Source organism: Wyeomyia smithii, chromosome 1, assembly GCF_029784165.1.
Source record: "Wyeomyia smithii strain HCP4-BCI-WySm-NY-G18 chromosome 1, ASM2978416v1, whole genome shotgun sequence".
NCBI lineage: Eukaryota > Metazoa > Arthropoda > Insecta > Diptera > Culicidae > Wyeomyia > Wyeomyia smithii.
The window spans coordinates 131,871,550-131,891,490 of NC_073694.1; the positions used below are offsets into that span (position 1 = coordinate 131,871,550).

The 19,941-nt window shown below is 39.9% G+C and overlaps 1 protein-coding gene across 2 annotated transcripts in view; it reads left to right on the forward strand.

Annotated features, from left to right (window-relative positions):
- The window catches only part of LOC129723637 (alpha-mannosidase 2), a 134,800-nt gene that overhangs the window by 62,272 nt on the left and 52,587 nt on the right, over positions 1–19,941 (forward strand). For both annotated transcript variants that reach the window (XM_055677987.1, XM_055677981.1), the window contains one exon: positions 12,441–12,472. The gene's annotated coding sequence lies outside the window, so the exon portion shown is untranslated. The remainder of the gene's footprint in view (positions 1–12,440; positions 12,473–19,941) is intronic.

Sequence of the window (19,941 nt, forward strand, 5' to 3'; positions counted from 1 at the left end):
AAATTATGACACATTTTAAAACGTGGCTGTCGTTGTAAAGTGAGAGGCACATCTACACGGGATTATAAATGTATTTTATACATACATGTTATGTACAATTTATTCTTGTCAACTGAGTCTTTGATCATGATATTTGTTTCTTTCAAAGTTCTTCGCATTCTGCTTAATTACCAAGGCAAGGAGTGTCATTTATATGCTACTTTGATTTTTATATAAACATTCTTAAAATACATTTAACGAATAAACGGCTACAATGCAAGTTCCATCCTCCGAACCTTAATTGGGCTTTGCGGTTTCTAACCATCAAAATCTACATATTTTTAAGCATTGCATCTGTCGTCAGAGTTTGATAGGTTGCCCTCAATATCATATAAATGAGATTCGAGTTCACGTGAAATTGGCCCATATATTCGGTTTTTGGCCCAATCGTGTTGTAAATAAATCCAGTCATCAAACTATCGAATAAAATTGCATGTTCTCGATTGAAATTATCATTTGCGCAGGGATAAGTTTTGGCAATCATTTTATTATATGTGTCTTACTCAACGGGGAAATAAAATCTACATCCAGTTGCGCATCGCAAATTCTGGACAACTGCCAACCTGGTCTCAAGCGTGTGCGTCATCAAAAATTAGCGGTAGTGAACAACATTGAAGCTAGATTTAAAAAACATTGGTCTGTAAATAATTTCAGTCGTATTTGCTCACAAGTGCCCGAAAAACGATTATTTAGCTATTTAGATTAAGATCTTCCATATAAACAACTACTGCAGAATTGTATGTAAAATGTTCAGTATCTCGCTACAGATAACCCATAAGTTTTCGAATTTCAATTTTGGATAGCCCATCGCCAGCCCATCACTCCCACTCAATGTATATACAGCAAAGATGAGAACAGAGATACTTCATCTCATTCCTTCATACTTTATCCCTAACCGCCAAGTACAGCGGTAAACCAACTTACAACAGCTCAATCTCATTCAGCAGAAATGCATGGCAAACCAACATCAAAGACAGTTCATTGACTTCCACGAGACTCTATGCGACCCTGGCGGATTTCTGCAACGGTAGAGCTAAAAGTTGTACCTTGTATATAATTGCACTATGGACCATTTATGAAATTCAATTTCATTAACCTTTCTACATAATAGTTAACCAGTGACTAACTACAAAATAGTTTCGGTGTGTGCCTTACTACATTAATAAAATCCAACTGACAAAAAACGCACCGAACATCTTGGAGAAAAAATGCTGTTCAAAACTCTCGACTGGATACGTCTTTATCCCCTACAGTAATCAATTATCAGTGATTCAACCGATCGATGGAGTTTTGCATTGGAAAAAAGCGAATAACGTCAGCCGAGCAGCACGAATTGCAGGAGAAGGCAACAAGGAGCATCGCAAATTGTGCTTACCCGCGAGGCCAATGCATTGAAATGTTTCTTAAAAAGATGGAATTCCAAAGGATTTCAGTATTACGGTAAGCTTGAGCTCAAACTGGAATTGCCTAGTACGTCCCATCAAGCCGAATAAAAAATCAAAGAAATTTGAAATTTGATTTGTCCTTTTTAAATAAGGCCCTCATTTTATTTCCTCTAAGCTCTTTAACTTTGAACCGATCCTCTCTTTTTTTTATTCCACTTCGTAAGCTAGAATATTTCGGCTTCCTGGCATAAAAACAACTGCAGTTGTTTCTACCCAAAAAACTAAATTACGAATTTGGCTTGTCTCGTTCTGACAATGTTATGAATTAAGTTTATATTATTTTTGTCTTTTTTTAACTTGGTTAACTTTTTCATTCAGTATACTGGGATATTTCGTATGAAAGTAAAAATAAAATCGCCAAAAAAACTGTTTAACCACATGATAGATTGCAATCATTATTTTTCCTTGATAGATTCAATATAGAACAATAAGCGATCAGAAGAGCATAACTAACGAATTTGAAAATCCTGCCAATACGAGCTACAAGTATCCTAAATTTGTTTGGCAGAATTGTAAAAGTCAAACAAAAAGTTCTTCTTCAATTCTGTAATCTATGATTAACATTTGAATATAATGTAAATAACGTATACACTAAAGTCGCTTTTTACGCGGGGGACACATGCAACGTAAAACAAAAACCGCGTAAATTCCGGAATCCGCGTTAAAAAACCGCGTAAATTCCGGAATTCGCGTAAAAAAAATCTGCGTTATTTTTGCGTTCCGAGTGAAGAGAAACCGAAACCCGCCTAAAAAAAAATACCGCGTAAATTCCGGAATCCGCGTAAAAAAAAAACACGTAAATTCCGCGTAAAAAAAGCCGCGTAAAAAACCCGCTTAAAAAGCGACCTTAGTGTATATGATGTATAAATTATGTTATTACTCTGGGTGTCTCGGGACTATCACCATCTCGTACAACATTTCGCCTGCAAACATTGTAGTATTAATATCAGTGCTGTTTTTTCTGGACAAGTGTATCTGACGGGATAAGAGTGCGAAATTGGATATTATGTTGAGACGTCGCGTCAGCTGCTTACAGGGGGAAAGTGATGATACCTATCAATCCTTCATTACCAACACTTATCGACACCCAGCTTTGTTCCATACAAGAATAGACGTGCTGGAAGTTTAGATGATTGATGATTTGTTCGAGAAAATTGGATCCAGATAAATGGCAGAGAAAACGCATTTTTGTGATATAATTTGTAGCAATAAATGGTAATGAACTTAGAAGCAGCAAAAATATAGTCAGAAGTGTTTTCATTAGAGCTTACCATCGATTATGCAGTTTTATAACTATGATAGAACAGAATGCTTCATAAAAAATATTATAAACTTTGTTTGTTTACTCGTTTGAATCTTGAACTAATATTCCGATGAACATTTTTTTTGTTTAGAATAATTTTTGCCTAATAATGATAAAAAGCATTTTAGCATCTAAACGGTTTGTTTGATTGATATAGTATCTTTAGCAATAATAGGCGATAGATTTGTTCATCCGAAAAAAAAAAACAAACACTCTAGAAAAAATATTTAAAACTTAGTTATTTCTGACAATTTTTTTTTATTTTCTTTTCCTGCTCAGTAAACTATTTTTGGTATTTTGGTTTTTTGGTGATGTGCAGTTTTCATAGAAATTAAATCAGATTCATAGCAAGTGAGTTTTTGAGATATTTAATTTATAATTATATTTTTGTTTTTTTTTTTCTAGAATTTTTTTTTTTGTGTCGCGGTGTATATTTTATCTGGAAGAACAAGATTACTAAATTACCCATGAAACCAAACAATCTGGCCTAATTTTTTTTTCTTTTCCGAAAAAAAATAACTTGTGTGTTCCTCATTTCTCCATGATTGAACGGCAATCAATTTTTAGCTTATATTGTATAGTTTTTTTAAAAAAAGAAATTTTTAAAAAATGAGCTTTCTCAAATAGTTTTTTTACCTTTTTCCTCAAAAAAAAATTTCGAAGAGAAAATTATAAACAACAACTTTGAAGAAGACCAAACAAACCATAGTTCAATTTGAAACTTGAACTACCACATGCCTCCCCAGCTGGTCTCGAGGTACGATGCTGGCCTAACAAGCCAGTCGTCGTAGGTTCGAGTCCTGACTCGGGAGAGACTTTTAGTGTCAGTAGGATCGTAGCGCTAGCCCCGCAATTGTCCTGTACACTCAACGGTTGGCTGCGGAGTCTGTGTATAACAAACAGAATGTCATGTTCCGAATCGGAATGTAGCACCAAGGCTTTGCATTTTTAATAGACTACCACAACATGATTTACCACTACTCTCTCCCACTCTGCGAGAACATTCAAAGCCAGGGGGTACAATCGATATGAAAAATATCGCCAAGGGGTACGCGGACTAAAAAAGGTTGAGGACTGCTGCTCTTATACTGGAAAAAGATAATCTTCAAAGCCCAATATTGTAATCTTTCCGTTGTGACCGTTCCATAACACTTACACTTACACTTTATTTATGCCACAAAATTGAAACAGGCCAGCCTGTCGAACATCCAATCCGTGAGCGACGACAGCCTAGTTAAGGTTGAGGAGGAGGCAAGGGTTACGAATGAGGAACTCATCGTGATCGCCAAATCCCTAAAGGTAAGCAACCGTTAGGGACCGAATGGTATCCCTAACCTGGCAAACAGGCTCGCTATAAAAACGGCCCCTGGTCTGTTCCGGGCAATCATGCAGAGCTGCCTGGATGACTGTCTCTTTCCGTACAGGTGAAAGCGGCAGAGAATGGTCTTACTGCCGAAGGCTGGGAAACCGCCACCCATCGGTATATGAGCCCACCTGCCTGCTGGACACAGCGGGTAAGGTGCTTGAGAAGATTATCCAGTCTGGTGAGGTACACGGAGGGTGTAAATGATCTGGCAAGTAACCAGTTCGGCTTCCGGAAGGGCAGGTCCACGCTGGATGCTATCTTCTCCGTCACCAAGACGGCGGAGGTAGCACTCCAGTGCAAGAGAAGGGGCATACGCTATTGCGCTATCGTCACGCTCGACGTTAAGACTGTGTTCAATAGCGGACTCCATAGCGGTCGCGCTCAGGAGCGTCCATGTACCAGTGTCGCTATTCAAGATTCTGGAAAATTACTTTCAAAATCGAGTACTTGTTTACAACACGAAGGAGGGTCAAAAATGCGTCCCAATCACCGCAAGAGTCATGTATGACGGGGTGTTGAAAAACTTCCCTGTAGGGGTTGTGATCGTCGGCTTTGCAGACGACATAACGCTAGAGACGGCGAGTCGATCGAGATAATCGAGTTGACGGCCGCGCACTGTGTACGCATGGTCGAGAACTGAATGCGCTCCAGGAAACTGGAGCAAGCGCATCATAAGACGGAGGTCTCGGTTGTGAACAACCGTAAATCGGAGCAACAGGCGGTGGTCAGAGTCGAAGACTGCACCATCACCTCAAAGCGATCTCTGAAGCTCTTATGGTTGACGACAAACTCGGAGGGCCTCATCAGCTTTTGCAGCACTATCTCGTATGATGTTCAATAGCTCAGCGATTTATGGCAGCAAGCGAAAACTTCTTGCCAGCGTGGTTTTGCCATACTTAGGTATGGTTGGCCGTGGTCCAGAGCGTTAGGTACTACCAGTCACCGCGGTAAACTGGAAAATAACCTACAGGCTCATGTGCCTGGAAGTTGCGAGTGCGTATAGTACGGTGTAATACGATGCAATCTGTGTCTTGTCCGGCATGATGCCTGTCAGCCTCGCCTTCAAGAGGACAGAGAATGCTTCGACCAACGTGGCACAAGGGACATACGAGGTACCAGAAGGTCAAATTGATGTTCCGCTGGCAGCGGGAATGGTCTAACTCCACAATGCGCAGATGGACACACTGACTTATTCCGGAGATATCCGGTCAGGTCGGAAGGCGTCATGGCGAAGTAAACTTCCACTCGACACAGATCCTGTCAGGCCATGGTTGCTCCAGGCAATACCTGCACAGGTTTGGACACGCGGAGTACCCGCGTGGAGGCGGAGGAGACTGCTGAGCATGCCTTCCTCGTATGCCCCCGCTTCGTAAGTGCGAGGAGCGACATGAAGCTAGTCAGGAGGATGTGTGACAACCTGGATATATGGAGTGCGGCTTTTGTTGCCGTCTCCCAGATCGTCCTGGAGCTGCAACGTGTGTGGTAGGTCAACCAACAACACGCCAGTGGTAGCTAACTACCAGTCTCCAGGTAGTTAGCTAGAAGGTTGAAAGACTAAAGAGGGTGCATCACGCACAAAAGCCACTCTCCGACGTAATACTTAACCGTCGTTTCGGGAGGACCAGGGCTGGAGACTGGAGGGGTTTTAGTGGGACCAGTATGAATATTTCTTCTCTGATTTTTTTTGTTATCTTGGTAGAGTAGTAAAATTACAGATGAATCAATTTAATCAAATTTCTGCGATATCTCTGTGAATTAATCCGTGAATTTTTCGTTTTTTGGAAGCTCCGTATCCGTATTTGTTCGCTCTTTAAAATCATTGCAATTTTCCTCTGACAAAAATGAAACACTGCTTCTATCACTTACAAGTGAACTATCGCAATCAAAACAAACATAGCTGATTAACAGGGTCAACCTCCTGATGCGAAAAAAGCACATAAACACACAACTTCACACACTGCACATAACATAAAGTGCGGAGTACAGAAAACACGTGGGCAATATCACGATACATCAAATGTCTCTGGTCGCCGTTATGAGTCCATGGAGACAAAAACGACTATATTATTCAGAAAACTTTAATGCAAAACCAAGGTTTGTAGCCAAATGATAATGTGCAGGACGATTGCGAGGTTTGTGCAACAATCAAGTTGACAGTCTCTTTCATTTCGCTTCATCACCATGTGACATGAGGAATAGGCTATACTTTCCAACAACCTGACATGATACATTTTGCGCAACACCCGAAATATACACACCGCCTCGAAACCACCAGAAATAAAGGCACATTCAACATTGAAAGTATTTCGAGAAACACATTCCTCAGCTGTATGAAAATCATACTTGGATACTTCTTTAGCTGATCGACACGTTCAGCAAATAAACAAACAGCAATGTATGCAATAAATTATTCAATCACCAAGAACTGTTACTTCGCCTGTCAGAACAATTAACCCCTTGCCAATTAAGTTATCTTGTATCCAAACACGTTATTTCCACTTCTTTGTAGTGCAATCGAAAATACGGCAACGAAAACAAACAAAATAAGCATAGCTGAAGAAGACAAACGCCTTATGTTGAGTTGTTCCGGCAGTTACACGTACGATGATGATGAAAGTACATCTCACCTAGTGCTGATTGGCTCGTGCACCGTTTATGCTAATTAAAAAGGCCATTATCGTTTTCTTGTGTTATGAGAGATTTTTTTCGTACTGACTCACGCAATAATTTCCCACCCGGTTGATCTAAATGTTTACATATCGTAGCGTAGAAAGTAAATGCCGCTTCGAGTTCCACAACATCACGCTCTGTTCAGAGATCGGTGCACAATAACGATTTTTAAGGTGAAGTTCAGCTGGGAAATTTCTATTTATATAAATTACACTGACTTTATCAATTGAAGCTGTTGTGTTGATAACTGAATTCACTTCGTTTATTTAAAATACATAATGACCAATCACTATTAACCATGACTTTCGTAATTCGGATAGTAAGAAAGTAATATTTTTGTTTTCTATTTGTTAGAAATTACATACTTATTTCCTTGTCAAACATTGATGTTGCAGCTACACGTGCTCAGCGCTTGCTTATTGAGCTTTTATTTCACACCATATGAAATGGCTTGTTTATTATTCAAATGCTTTCTTCGAAGTGAATTTGCCAAACAATTGGCCCGTGAACGTGCTTTGACCAGCGCTATAAATTTTCACTCGTGCATGATAGCAAATGCAACGGAAGGCAAATACCCTTCTGCCAATGCAGCATCATAATTTTCCCTCTTTTGTTCTCCATCATAAATGAAACGTAATGCCGCTCGACCTGTAAGCAGGGATCGGGTGCTACTCATTTTTTTGCGTGCAAAGCACACGCCGTTGGGAGACTGCACATAAATTTCTAAAGAGACGAGTAAGAGCAGTTCGGATTGCACTGTACATTCGTTTCCAAAGAGACAAGTAAGTGCAGGTAGCATGTCACAACACACTTTATCCGTCTCTTTCCGGAGATGTCTCTTACTCAGGGATCGGGTGCTACTCATTTTTTTTTTACGAGTAGAATGCACGATGTTGGGAGACTGCACATCAATTTCCAAAGAAACGAGTAAAAGCAGTTCGGATCCCTTTCGTGTCGTTCAGGAGACCTCACGGAGTTTACCCCAGCATAGTGCAGAAAGACGTACCGCGACTGCGGGTAATTCTGCGCAGCACATTTTCCCGCGCACTGAGCTTATAAAACTGTTTGCTACAGTAAATTTTACTAATACATACCTAATCTCTGTACTATTATAGCAGACTATGCTATGCACATGGTAAAGCACACAAATCAACTGTGTTTTAGTAAAATTTACTGTTGAAAAATAGTTTTTTAAGATGAGTGCGCGGAAAACGTGCTGCGCAGAATTACCCGCAGTCACGGTAGTTTCTACCTCGGAAAATTTCTTGGGTTTTGTGTGCCTCTTTGTTGAGAGGGTTTTTGATCACAGCCAGTGATGCCACATATTCAGATTAATCTGTAGTTATACAGATTTTATTTTTCGACATTTTCACGCATAACGATTATCTGTGTTGTATGAGGATGCGGATCACACCTTTTCAAAAAAATGAAAAATGAACCGTACAACGCAAATTATTGTTTTGAAAGGTATGCTTCTATGTTGACAACACTAAATGAAGGCACAGCTTAATGCTTTTAAAGTTAAATAGCACCTAAACATAAAGAGGCGTCAAAGAACATCTTGTACAGTAGACTTTAAAACTTAATTTAGTTAACAACAAAACCCATGGTTATCACATATTTAAGAGAGGAAATTGTTCATTTTCTAGGTGCTTCTTATTCTCTATAATTCGACGTTTAAAAGATATCATTGATTACGGACTTTCTCGACTTTCCAACGAAACCAACAAAATTAAGCTAGCTTTACATTTCTTGTGCAGTAGTTAAATGTATTTAAAAATGAGAGTGGCAACCCTGATTATGCCTGTGCTGTGTGAAAATTTTGCCCGTTTGCGGCTTCCTGCTGACTCGTAGGGGGAATAGGGGCATTGAAAAGTTTATCGTATAATGGTGAAAAACACAAATTAGATTCATGCTTATAAAACTAGCAATCAGTGGATGTGTGGGGCACAATGAGCTTCCCACTGGGGCATAATGAGCACTCTTATAAAACATATCTGTGTAGAAGTACAACTGATGGGCCAACGTTTGTCGCGAGATGCCATGATACTTGGCGGCTTGTTTCGTAAATGTCCCGTCGCGCCTTATGGTGGCCAATTCTGCCTGCAGTCCCTTTTTCTGACCGATTCGGCTTCAAAGATTTTCTAATATATGTTCGCACCATCACTGTAAACAAACACTGACTATGGAAACAGAACAAGTCTCACAAGTCTACTGAGATGAATTTCAGGTAAATTTATGTGACAACACACCTTGTCTTATTTCACCCCAACTATAGGTGACCATTTCGCTCCTATCGAATTAGTTAAAGTTAATATGAGATATTAACACTAATTATAGCTTAAAATCAACATAACATAACATAGTGAAATTTGGGGTACGACCCATACGTCATATTGATGTGTCTACAATTCTACATACTTGATTGAGGCACGACCGTATAAGCTTATTTTGTAGTGCGCAATAATAATAATTTTTCCAACATCCGGGAACCAAGTTGATTTTTTCAGTATATTTCCATGTTTTAAACAGACAAATCACTTTTGTTCTACATCAAGATATACTGTAGTAACTACGGAACAGTTCCACATACCACATTGTATTAAAAAATGCGTAGTTTCGCATATAAGAGGGGTGCCCATTTCACCCCGTGTGCTTATTATGCCCCTCATCCCCCTATACAGATTTTAATGCAACATTCGTAGCAAGTTTCGAACGCTTTTATTGCACATAATTGCACAGAGACATCTCCGGAAAGAGACGGATAGAGAGTGCTGTGACATGCGAACTGCACTTACCTGTCTCTTTGGAAACGAAATGTACAGTGCAATCCGAACTGCTCTTACTCGTCTCTTTAGAAATTATTGTGCAGTCTCCCAACGGCGTGTGCTTTGCACGCAAAAAAATGAGTAACACCCGATCTCTGACTCTCAAGAATAAAATCTCTCTCTCCTTCGTCTCTTACTCCTTCCAAATATTGGAGACGTGCACAAAAATCTGCGAGACGCACGAAGATTTTTTGCACAGCTCTGAGTAGTTAGACGATCCCTGCCTGTAAGCCAGCACGGGAACGGTTCAAATGTACAAGTGGTCTCTCCTCTGTCCCGTCAGCCTCTCGGGCGTGAAACAAGAGTTCCATCTTAGTTCATAAATAAAATTCGCCACCTGAATTGTGTGTTTAGTGGTTCTACACGCATGGGCGTAGCCAGAATTTCAAATAGGGGGGGCAGGCTCTTCAAAATTTTAGAAGTAAAAAAAATGGTACACTAAGGTCGCTTTTTACGCGGCTTTTTTTACGTGGATCCCGGAATTTTCGCGGTTATTTTACGCGGATTCCGAAATTTACGCGTTTTTTATGCGGATTCCGGAATTTACGCGGTTTGTTATGCGGCACGTATCCCCCGCGTAAAAAGCTACTTAAGTGTGTTTTGAAAAATAGAAATAAATACTAGTCTTTAATGATCGTTACATCAAGGCAACCAGTGAAAAGTTGTCCTAGACATCAGAGTGGAAAATTTGATTATTCTTTGTCCAACCTCGAATATAAATAGATGTTCTTTACTAAAAACTCTTAAGTTCATTTTAACCTTTGGACATATTATTTTGGCGACGAGGATCTCAGGAATCCACGAACATGGCAGAAGATAGAGTTGATCAGCAGCCGCAACCGGGAATTCAAGATATGATTCACAAGATGGCCCAAATTTTACAGCGGATAGCGGTCCAGCAGCAGCAGCGTCAGTATCAAACCTCAGAGCAGATTTTGGAGTCCCTCTCTTCGAACATCATCGAGTTTGTCTTCGACGAAGAAAAAGGATTTACGTTCGGACGTTGCTGTTTAACCGCTACCAGGACTTCTTCGAGAACGATGCAGGCCAGCTGAGTGATGCGGCGAAGGTACGTTTACTTTTCCGAAAACTGGACACCCATTCGCACAGCCGCTATCTCAACTACATCCTGTCAAAGCTTCCCAAGGACGTTAAGATTGAAGACACAGTCTTCGGGTATCAAACGTCAAACGTTCCGGAAGCGGTTCATGTGTCTTTTCACGATTGTTGTTGACTGTGCTGAACGAGCGTTCAATCGTGTATGTTTCCATGGTAGAGCAAGTGCAATTTTAACTGCTTTCTCAGTCGCAGGGAAGAAAGAACGGGCTTTAGCTGGCAGGTCTATAAGATCCAACTCTTCCAAGTTCTTACGGTCTGCTCTCATGCTGCTGCAATGTTAATATCAAACTTTCACCTCTTCAACAAAATTGTCAACTCCATAAAAAATTACGAAATTTTCGGTTTTTCGCTTGAACTCTTCCAACAAAATGCGTATTACGTTAGCGGGATGCAGCAAGGACAACGCGTAGGCAGGTGCACTATCTTCATCGAACCGTGTTTGGTGAGTGAGTGAGGTTACAAGAGAATCAAGGTAAGGAATCGTCACAGCTCGGTTCCAATACTCCAAGCTAGTTGACGAAGGCGGATTTGCCCGGTACTTTTGCCGCTGCAATATCCTTGGTGGATCAACTGAAAAACCTTTGCAACATAGCGCAAGCATTTCAATCAATTATTTTTGATCTGGCTGATACTTTACACATATGTTTCTATGGGCTAAAGATGTCGTTTTGTGCTATTAGAGTTATTGAAAACAAAATTCTGCACCAATGTCAACATTTTGGGGGGGGGCAACGGCCCCCCCTACCCCCCTCTGGCTACGCCTATGTCTACACGTCATGACCGTATTCTCATTTTTAACCATGACAGAGAACCATAAAAGATAATCTCTATGCAGTTGAATGACACCGCGGGACAAACAGCAATTGTTAGTTTTCTACATTTGTTTGAGCTTTATATTGAGACATTGATACTAATCTTGTTAAATGAGCTTCTGATAGAAAAGAACAACTGTTAATATGAAACCATCTACTTTTTTTTGGAAGTACCTGGCCTTCCCGAGTGCGGTGCAATGGTTGTAGAAGTACGGTCACGACGAATTTAAGCGAGCCAATATTTTACGGTTGAATTAGCTGGAGTAGATGTTCAGTAGCAGCCGTTGTTTCGCTTTTTCCAACAAGAAAACATCAAAACAAGAAACTTAATTTTTCCCATTGTAACCAGTTTTCGTCACTTCAAAAGCAACAACTTAAGAACGAGTTGATAACATCATGTCATGTAATTTTCGAGGGAATGCCTTTTCCTATCTCTCGCTGTACAGTAGTATAGTTTTGCAAACTGTCTCCTTATGTTTTCCATTGCCGATAAAAACAAATTTTGACAACAATGAAAATGCGCCTGCTTATAATAGAACTCAAATAACTTTTTACAATCACATGTAAATGCCTAACGTAACTTTTCGTAATATATCTTAGTGAAATAAATGATTATATTAGGAATACATCATGGAAATTATTATAACAAATGTCACCTACTGAAAGGAACAATTGAAAACAAAACAACTGTGGAAAACTTTTTTACTAAACGTCTCCAAATTAATGATCTCGAATTATACGTACTTCAAAATATAACTTCTCAAACGATATGCTTCTTTATATTCCAATCATGATCCTTGGAATATTATGATTCCACCTTATTGCCTAGCTAATTCAAGTCTTTTTATCTATTTTCAGAAAAAATACTCTATAATCAGAGATCTGTTAAGGTAAGTTTGACAGTTGGATCTGCTTCAAGCGTTTAGCTGAGCCAAAAATTTTATCGACTTATTAATTTGCTAACTCAGATACGAAAGATTCATTCAAATCAAGATGGTCGATATTTGACAATAGGTCATTTGACATGTTTTTTGCTCTAGTGCACATTAAATATAACAATTCCACAAAGCGGAGAATTCCGCAAAGGGAAGCCATTTAATGTTAACATCTGTATAAACTGGTACAGGCATCAAACATATTCTACTACACCCGAAGTCCGGGACAGCAAAAGTGCAGTTTTGTATAGTCCGGAAAGTGAACAGCACCAATTGAGCAAAAGTTTAATCGTTGTGTAGCTACACCGCAAAGACGAATTCGACATTAGTAATCCATGATGCCTCAGCCACACTTAGGATAACGGTAGTGACCTTGCATCCCTGGTCAGATGTTCTTTGTTATAAAGTAAAATTACTGCACCTAATTCTATGGCTGCACTATATCAGTCGTGCAGCATTAGAGGTTTTCACACGTCTCGAATAAAAATCTTGCGCCTCAACATTATTAAGAATTAGGGTTTCCATGATAATAAATAAATGGAGATTTTCGGAGACTTTTGATAAACAAAAACATACTTACTTACTTTTACGGCAAATCCAGAATACGTCGCCATGTCACTCGGTCTTCGGCTGCTATCCTCCAATCTCCCCTTACACCTATTTCACGGGCATCCTCGTTGACAGCACACATCTAACGAGTGCGGGGCCTACCTCGAAGTTGGCGGCCTCTATCGGAATGTATGCTAAATATAATCTTCGCTGGTCGTTCTTTCGGCATTCTAGCTACATGCCCAGCTACTGCAACCTGTCGTGTTTTATCCGCTCAACTATATCCGCCGATTTGTACACCTGGTACACTTCATGGTTCATGCGTCTGCGACAAACACCATTTTCTAGTTTGCCGCCAATGATTGAACGCAAAATCCTACGTTAAAAAACACCAGGAGTTCACCGATCGGCCTCTTTCAACGTCCATGCTTCATGACCGTAGAGGGCCACGGGAAGATATAGTGTTTTATAGAGTGCAAGTTTAGTACGGGTTTGCAGATTGCGGGATCTCAGCTGGTTACGCAATCCGTAGAAGGCCCTGTTTGCAGCTGGTATCCGCCTTTTTATCTCACGGCTAACCTCGTTGTCACATGTCACTAATGTACCCAGGTGAATAAATTCGTCGACTACTCCAAAAGTTTCCCCATCTAACACCACCTCAGCACCAACATCCGTCGGACTACCACGCTCTCTACCAGCCACTATGTATTTCGTTTTGGCAGAGTCAATGGGGCTTATTACGGGAGTCACTTCATGGCGTCTTTTTTCACCGTGAGATTTTTTCACTTCGTTCTCACCGTGAGGTGACATCGGTAATAAGCCCCAATAATGAGCCCTATTCTCACAGCTTCACTCCTGAGAGGTCCGAAGGCCTCTTCTACTGCTCTACGGTTGATACCAATGCATTATCATTGCAATGATGTCGATATCGTCCACAAAACCTAGAAGCATGTGAGACTTCGTAATGATGATGCCGCTTCTTTACACGTCAGCCCTCCAATGCGATGTTGAACAATAAGTTTGACAGCCCGCCTCCCTGCTTCAAACCATCCAACGTCACGAAGGAGCCCGATATCTCACAGGCTATCCTGACGCATGATGTAGAGTCTTCAAGGATGGCACGTATCAGCCTAATTAATTTTATTGGGAAACCATGTTCGAGCATAACTCTCCATAACTCATTTCTCTTAACTGTAGGGTAGGGTACTACGCTGCTCTAAAGTCAATGAACAGATGATGAGTCTGCAAGTTGAAGTAGTGAAATTTATCGAGGATCGGTCGCAGAGTCAACATTTGGTCCGTAGTGGACCGTCCCCCTCGAAAACCACATTGGTAATCGCCAACAAAGGTCTCCGACAAAGGCCTTAATCTAGGGAACAGAATACGGGAGAGAATTTTGTAAAACGGTGTTGATAATTACTACAGTCCAAGCGGTGGCCTTTCTTGTAGATCGGACAAATGAGACCTTTCAACCAGTCCGAGGGTAATTCTTCATCGGACTACACCCTCAGTACGATCCGGTGTAAAGCACGTTAGAAGCTGTTCACTCCCGACTTTATAAAGTTTAGCCGTCCTTACCAGCTGCCTAGCAGTTCTTCAGCTCTTTCACTGCTTTCTTAACCTCGTCCATGGATGGTGGATCTACAGCTTTGCCATCATCCTCAATCACCATCCTGCTCCTCTCGACTACGCTGTTTTCTTCATCACTCAACAGCCCACTGAAGTGTTTCTTTTAACACCTGGCCCCCTTGTTCTATCGGTAATCAGGTTCCCCTCTCTATCGTTGCCCATGACACGTTTATATTCGTGATTCTATCAATCTCCTTGTAGAAGCTTCTCGCATCGTGCCTCCAGAAACAACCTTCCGCCTCCGCAAGAATACGCTCCCAATGTTGTCGCTTCTTCCGGCGATGGAGTCTTTTTCCAGCAGCTCTATTTTTTTAAAGAGCCGCTTCTCCAGTTAATAGCCGCTGGACGTTCAACTGTATCCTCCTTGTCGTCCTGGATTTTAACACGTTGGACAACCGGGTTTGAATCTTGGATACCACGAGATAATGATTCAAGTCAACGTTTGGTCCTCTAAACGACCTTTCGTGTTTAACGACTAAAATGTGTCGACCATCAATCAGAACATGGTCGATCTGAGAGCAAACCTCTCCATTCGGGTGCCTCCACGTGTGCTTACGTATATTCCGGCGTGCAAAATAAATGTGCTACAGTTAGCCATACCTCTGACTGCAGCGAAATTGACAAGCCTCAGGCCGTTGTCGTTCGTAATAGAGTGGAGGCTTTCTTTACCAATTACGGAGCGGAAGAAGTCCTCCTGCCTAACCTGCGCATTTGCATCTCCGATGAAGATCTTGATGTCATGTCCTGGGCACTCATTATACATCTTTTCCAGGAGCTCATACAACTCCTCCTTCTCTTCATCGGGTTCATCGTTGTCGGTGCGTACACATTTATCAGGCTGTAGTTTGGAAGATTTACCCTTAATTCCCAACACGCATATACGGTCACTGATCGGCCTCCATCTAATGACACGCTTCATCTGTTTCCTTATGAGCATGAAACCGACTCCCTTTTCTGCTTTCAAGCCACCACTGTAGCAGATGTGGCACTCAAATTAAGTGCCCGCAATATGATTTACTGCCCGGAATTCGCGTTTTTCCGTTTTCGGCCACCTCACCTCCTGTATGGCAGCAACCTCCACATTCACCTTCTGCAGCTATGACACAGCCATGATACCTGCACGTGCCGGGTCGAGTAGAGTCCTTACATTCCAAGTACCGAGTTTCCATTAATCGTTGTCCTTTTTCGTCCGCCTTGGTCCATTCCGATTATTCCGTTCCGTATTTATATCTGAATTATTCGTAGTATTTTACCTTCGGTACGCTGCCTTACTAGGGCTGCGATACCTAGCCTCGCGACGGGGCTGCCGTCTTAGGTATAGCTGGCGAGACACCGCGTTTCGTAATTCAGCCGCCCGCTCCAAGTCAGACGCTGTTGTATGCCGCCCCTAACATGGGGATACAGCCGCGTACTATCCGCCTTCCCAGTCAGCATACGATCATAGTTTCCACCGGGGGTTGGTTACTCGATCTCCGCTAAGGTTACTCGTATCCCGGTCGGCACCCTGTGGAGGCTGGAATAGGAGTTGCTGGACATGAGGTGAGAGGTGAATGACCACAATGGGGTTTCAAGTGACACGTGTCCAGCCGTTTACCAACCGTAAAAAAAAAAAACTAAACGTCCTATAAGCTTTCCGATATTTGACTAAAAACCGATTTTGTCGTGGGTAATAAAGTGGCGTGATCCTTGCACAATCTTAGCACGTTCTCAGCCGATACCGGAAGCTCATTATTTTTAAATGATTTTGTATTGTTTTTAGCTCAGTCTCATTATAGAAAAAAGTTATCTAAGTACAAGCCAGTTTGGGAGACACTGTAATATTTCAGCAGGATTGCAGCGCTAGCCGTGCAATTATCCTGTATACTAACAGTTGGATACAAAGTCTGGGACCAATAAACAGAAAAGTCAAGTTCTGACAGTGGAATTTTCGAACCAAGGTTTTGCTTTCCTTTTAGATCGCTGTTTAGCCGGAGCCTACGGGCACAATTTAAAACGTGTTTTGAATAATCTGATGGAACAATCCAAATTTTGTTTAAACTTATTCCATTTTAGTTTAGTACAGTATTCACTAGTCTATTAACTGCAGCTTTGTTTGCTAGAAAGTTTTCTCCTACCCCGTCTGGGTTTGAAGTTGAACATAAATTATTTAGTCACACTACAGGTACAGGGTTCGAGGTAGAAATTGCTTCTTGTCCCGCTAGGAAATTCAAACGAGCCCGTTAGAATTGCAAAAGCTAGCAATGCATAATATTAGGGGATTAAAATTTCCATCCCGATTAAGGGCCACTAAAGAAGCACTCAAATGTTGCAGCTATCTATTGTCAGCTGCCGGTTAGGAAAAGTTATGGTATCCAGTTCAGCACAGAGTCGTTCGCAATATTTATTTGATAAACTAATAGCTAGACTAGACTATCATTGGTAGGAAAATAACATAAAAAGAATACAAGGTATTTAAATGAACTTATACAGTTTTCAAATGTAGAGACCAAGACCAAACCAACTTTCACACGATTGTGATTGAGCCGTTTATTATGATTCACATCAACACGAATTCCTGAAAAAAACATTAGTTTTTTTTCCACAAAAAAAAATAAATACAAGTATGTTTTAACGCTTTACATTTCTAGGAAGTTGTTAATACAACAACCGTTTACATGAAATATTTACTTGTAAACAAACAGTGCAGTCATTACTTCCCCACTCATCTCCGTCAATCGCTATCGCTGCAAACATCAATTAAAACAGAACAAAAAAAAATGTTTGCAATTTTTCATATCCTTCAGAACATCTCTCTTTGAGGGAATGAACCTATGTTTTTTTATTCCTTGAAGGAAATGTCTCTGTTACGGTCAACCAAACTCTCTAGCGACGACGACTTCGGCTTACTTCGAAATTGCTTTCGCGTTTCAACTGTTCTCCTTGAAATTTTAAACGTTTCTCCGGAAATTAATTCACTTGTCTTACAATAGACGGCGATAAAAAAATTCATGCGAATTGAGATGCTACTAGTGTTAGCAAGGTTGCCAATGTGGCAATGCAGATTGAAATTCAGCACATTTTTACTTATTGCAAGGTTATTGATCAGAGTTGCACCGAATATTCGGGTCGAAAAACAGTCATTTTAGGAAATAACAAATATTCGGTTTACCGAATAATGATTTGAACTTGCGCTCGTCTAGGGTAATTCACTACAATTCAAGAATAATTTGGATTTTAATTATTCTCATCCAATCATCATGTTCTATATTCGGTCATCTATCAGGTCATGCTATTTTTAACAAGAAAATGCGAAAAAACGAATATGAATCAAATTGAACAACTTAAAATATAATTAATAAATAATAATAACTTCACGTGATTGTTTCAGCTAATTCAACGGAGAGTAAATATACTTTAAATATAATATTTGACAAACTTACTGTTTTCCATATCTCAAAAAAGTAAGTGTTTTATCCAAATAAGAAAAGTCCGAAAATAATAACAAAGAATGATAATCTAAAAAGTTAGTTCATAACCTGGAAGCACTGGTGAATCAGTGCTGAGGAATCAAAAAGCGGAAAACCTGTAAAGTAAATTGTATCAGAATGCACCAAATGATAAGTCCAAGACTACAACGGAATTTGTTAAATGCTCACTCACATCAATGCCACAAAGTCAGGTAAGAATTTGTGCTGGAAAGTCATACGACGTACGAGGGAAGTATGATATCAATCCGCTTGAAACACGGATTTCATTCGTACGAACATGAAAGCAAACCTGACGGGAAAAGCCGGGCCCAATCAACCTGTACCTATAGACATGTGTTTTGCAGTGCTTACTGAGGATACCAGCTATAATTCTAATTGGGCAAATTAGACACGTGCTACGTCTGGCATACACAAGTATTCTGTGCAGTCCTATCACATGAATTGACAGCTAAATCAGATGTGTGTAGGCTCATACATTGCGGCCATTCGATGTTTTTGTAGCAATTTTGGTTACGTCTTGTTCTCATGTTTGATTTAGGTTACAGCCTTCCTAGGAAATTGAAATCGGCAATGTACAAAATCAACACAGTCGAGTACTATCGGTTTGTTGATTTTAAACATTCCATTCGTTCAAAACTATGTTGTTTTTCGTGTTACTTATCGACATAAAGAAATACCTAGATTGCATTGTTTTCAGCAAAATTGTATTTGATATCATGATACATTATGCATGTGAATGATACTATGAAATTGGAACATAGAAGATTAATCTTATGAAAATAAATGAAACTAAGTATTAAATTGCATTCTTTTATGAAAATCAAAGAGACGTGTTTTTAATTTTCAAAAATTTTAGAAGTTTTTTAGTTTTTAATGTGCCTAGAAAGAATTTTCAAGTTATTCTAAGATTTTTTTTAAATATATAACAAATTTTTAAACGGCTCTTTTGGCATGCACTTGAGACAAAAAATCTCTGATTTCATATTTAATCAACTCATCAACTCTATTCAGTATTACAAGCAAAAAAAAATCTCATTTGAATCGCTTTACAAATTTCTCGCCCAACATGTCTCTTTTACGCTTGATCTGAAATTACGAAGGCAACCCCAAACAGATTTCTTTTTACTGAAATGTAGAATATGCTGAATGTTTAATAACAAAATAGATTCTTGACCTCATGGAGAAAAAATGCACTTTTGGCGATATGGTGGTTAAAGTGAAGGGACGAAAGAGTTGACCAATCACTTGCCTGCAAACGTATGAAGATGAGTTCTCGATTAAATTACTGTTGATCTGAGAGTTCCTTTTGCGTGCAAATATAATGCTCGTTGAATAATTTAATTTTCAAAATTCTTGCACCAAAAAGGACGCTGCGTTTAGGATTATGAAATTTCTGCAAAATAAAACTATACGTAGCTCCTATTTTATCATTAGCAACATAATGATCGAACGTGATGTGAAGTCTGATTGTATTTAACGTAGAGGTAGATTTTTTCTAATGCATTGTCATACAACAAATATTTCAGAGCTTGGAACTTTTCCACTGCATTGGAATAACAACCTAACAAGATGGCACGATGAGTCCCAGAATTTTGCATTTTTTATGAGCAAAAATAAAAATAAAACGGTCAAAGCTGAATCAAATTTTATGATTTTTTTGTGCAATATTTTCAGATGTTGAAAAAACTTATCTGGAATTATAATGTTTTTATTCCTTCAATGATAAATTTTCGAAATTACCCATTTTCCGTAATAGTTTAAAATGTATCCTATTTCCAC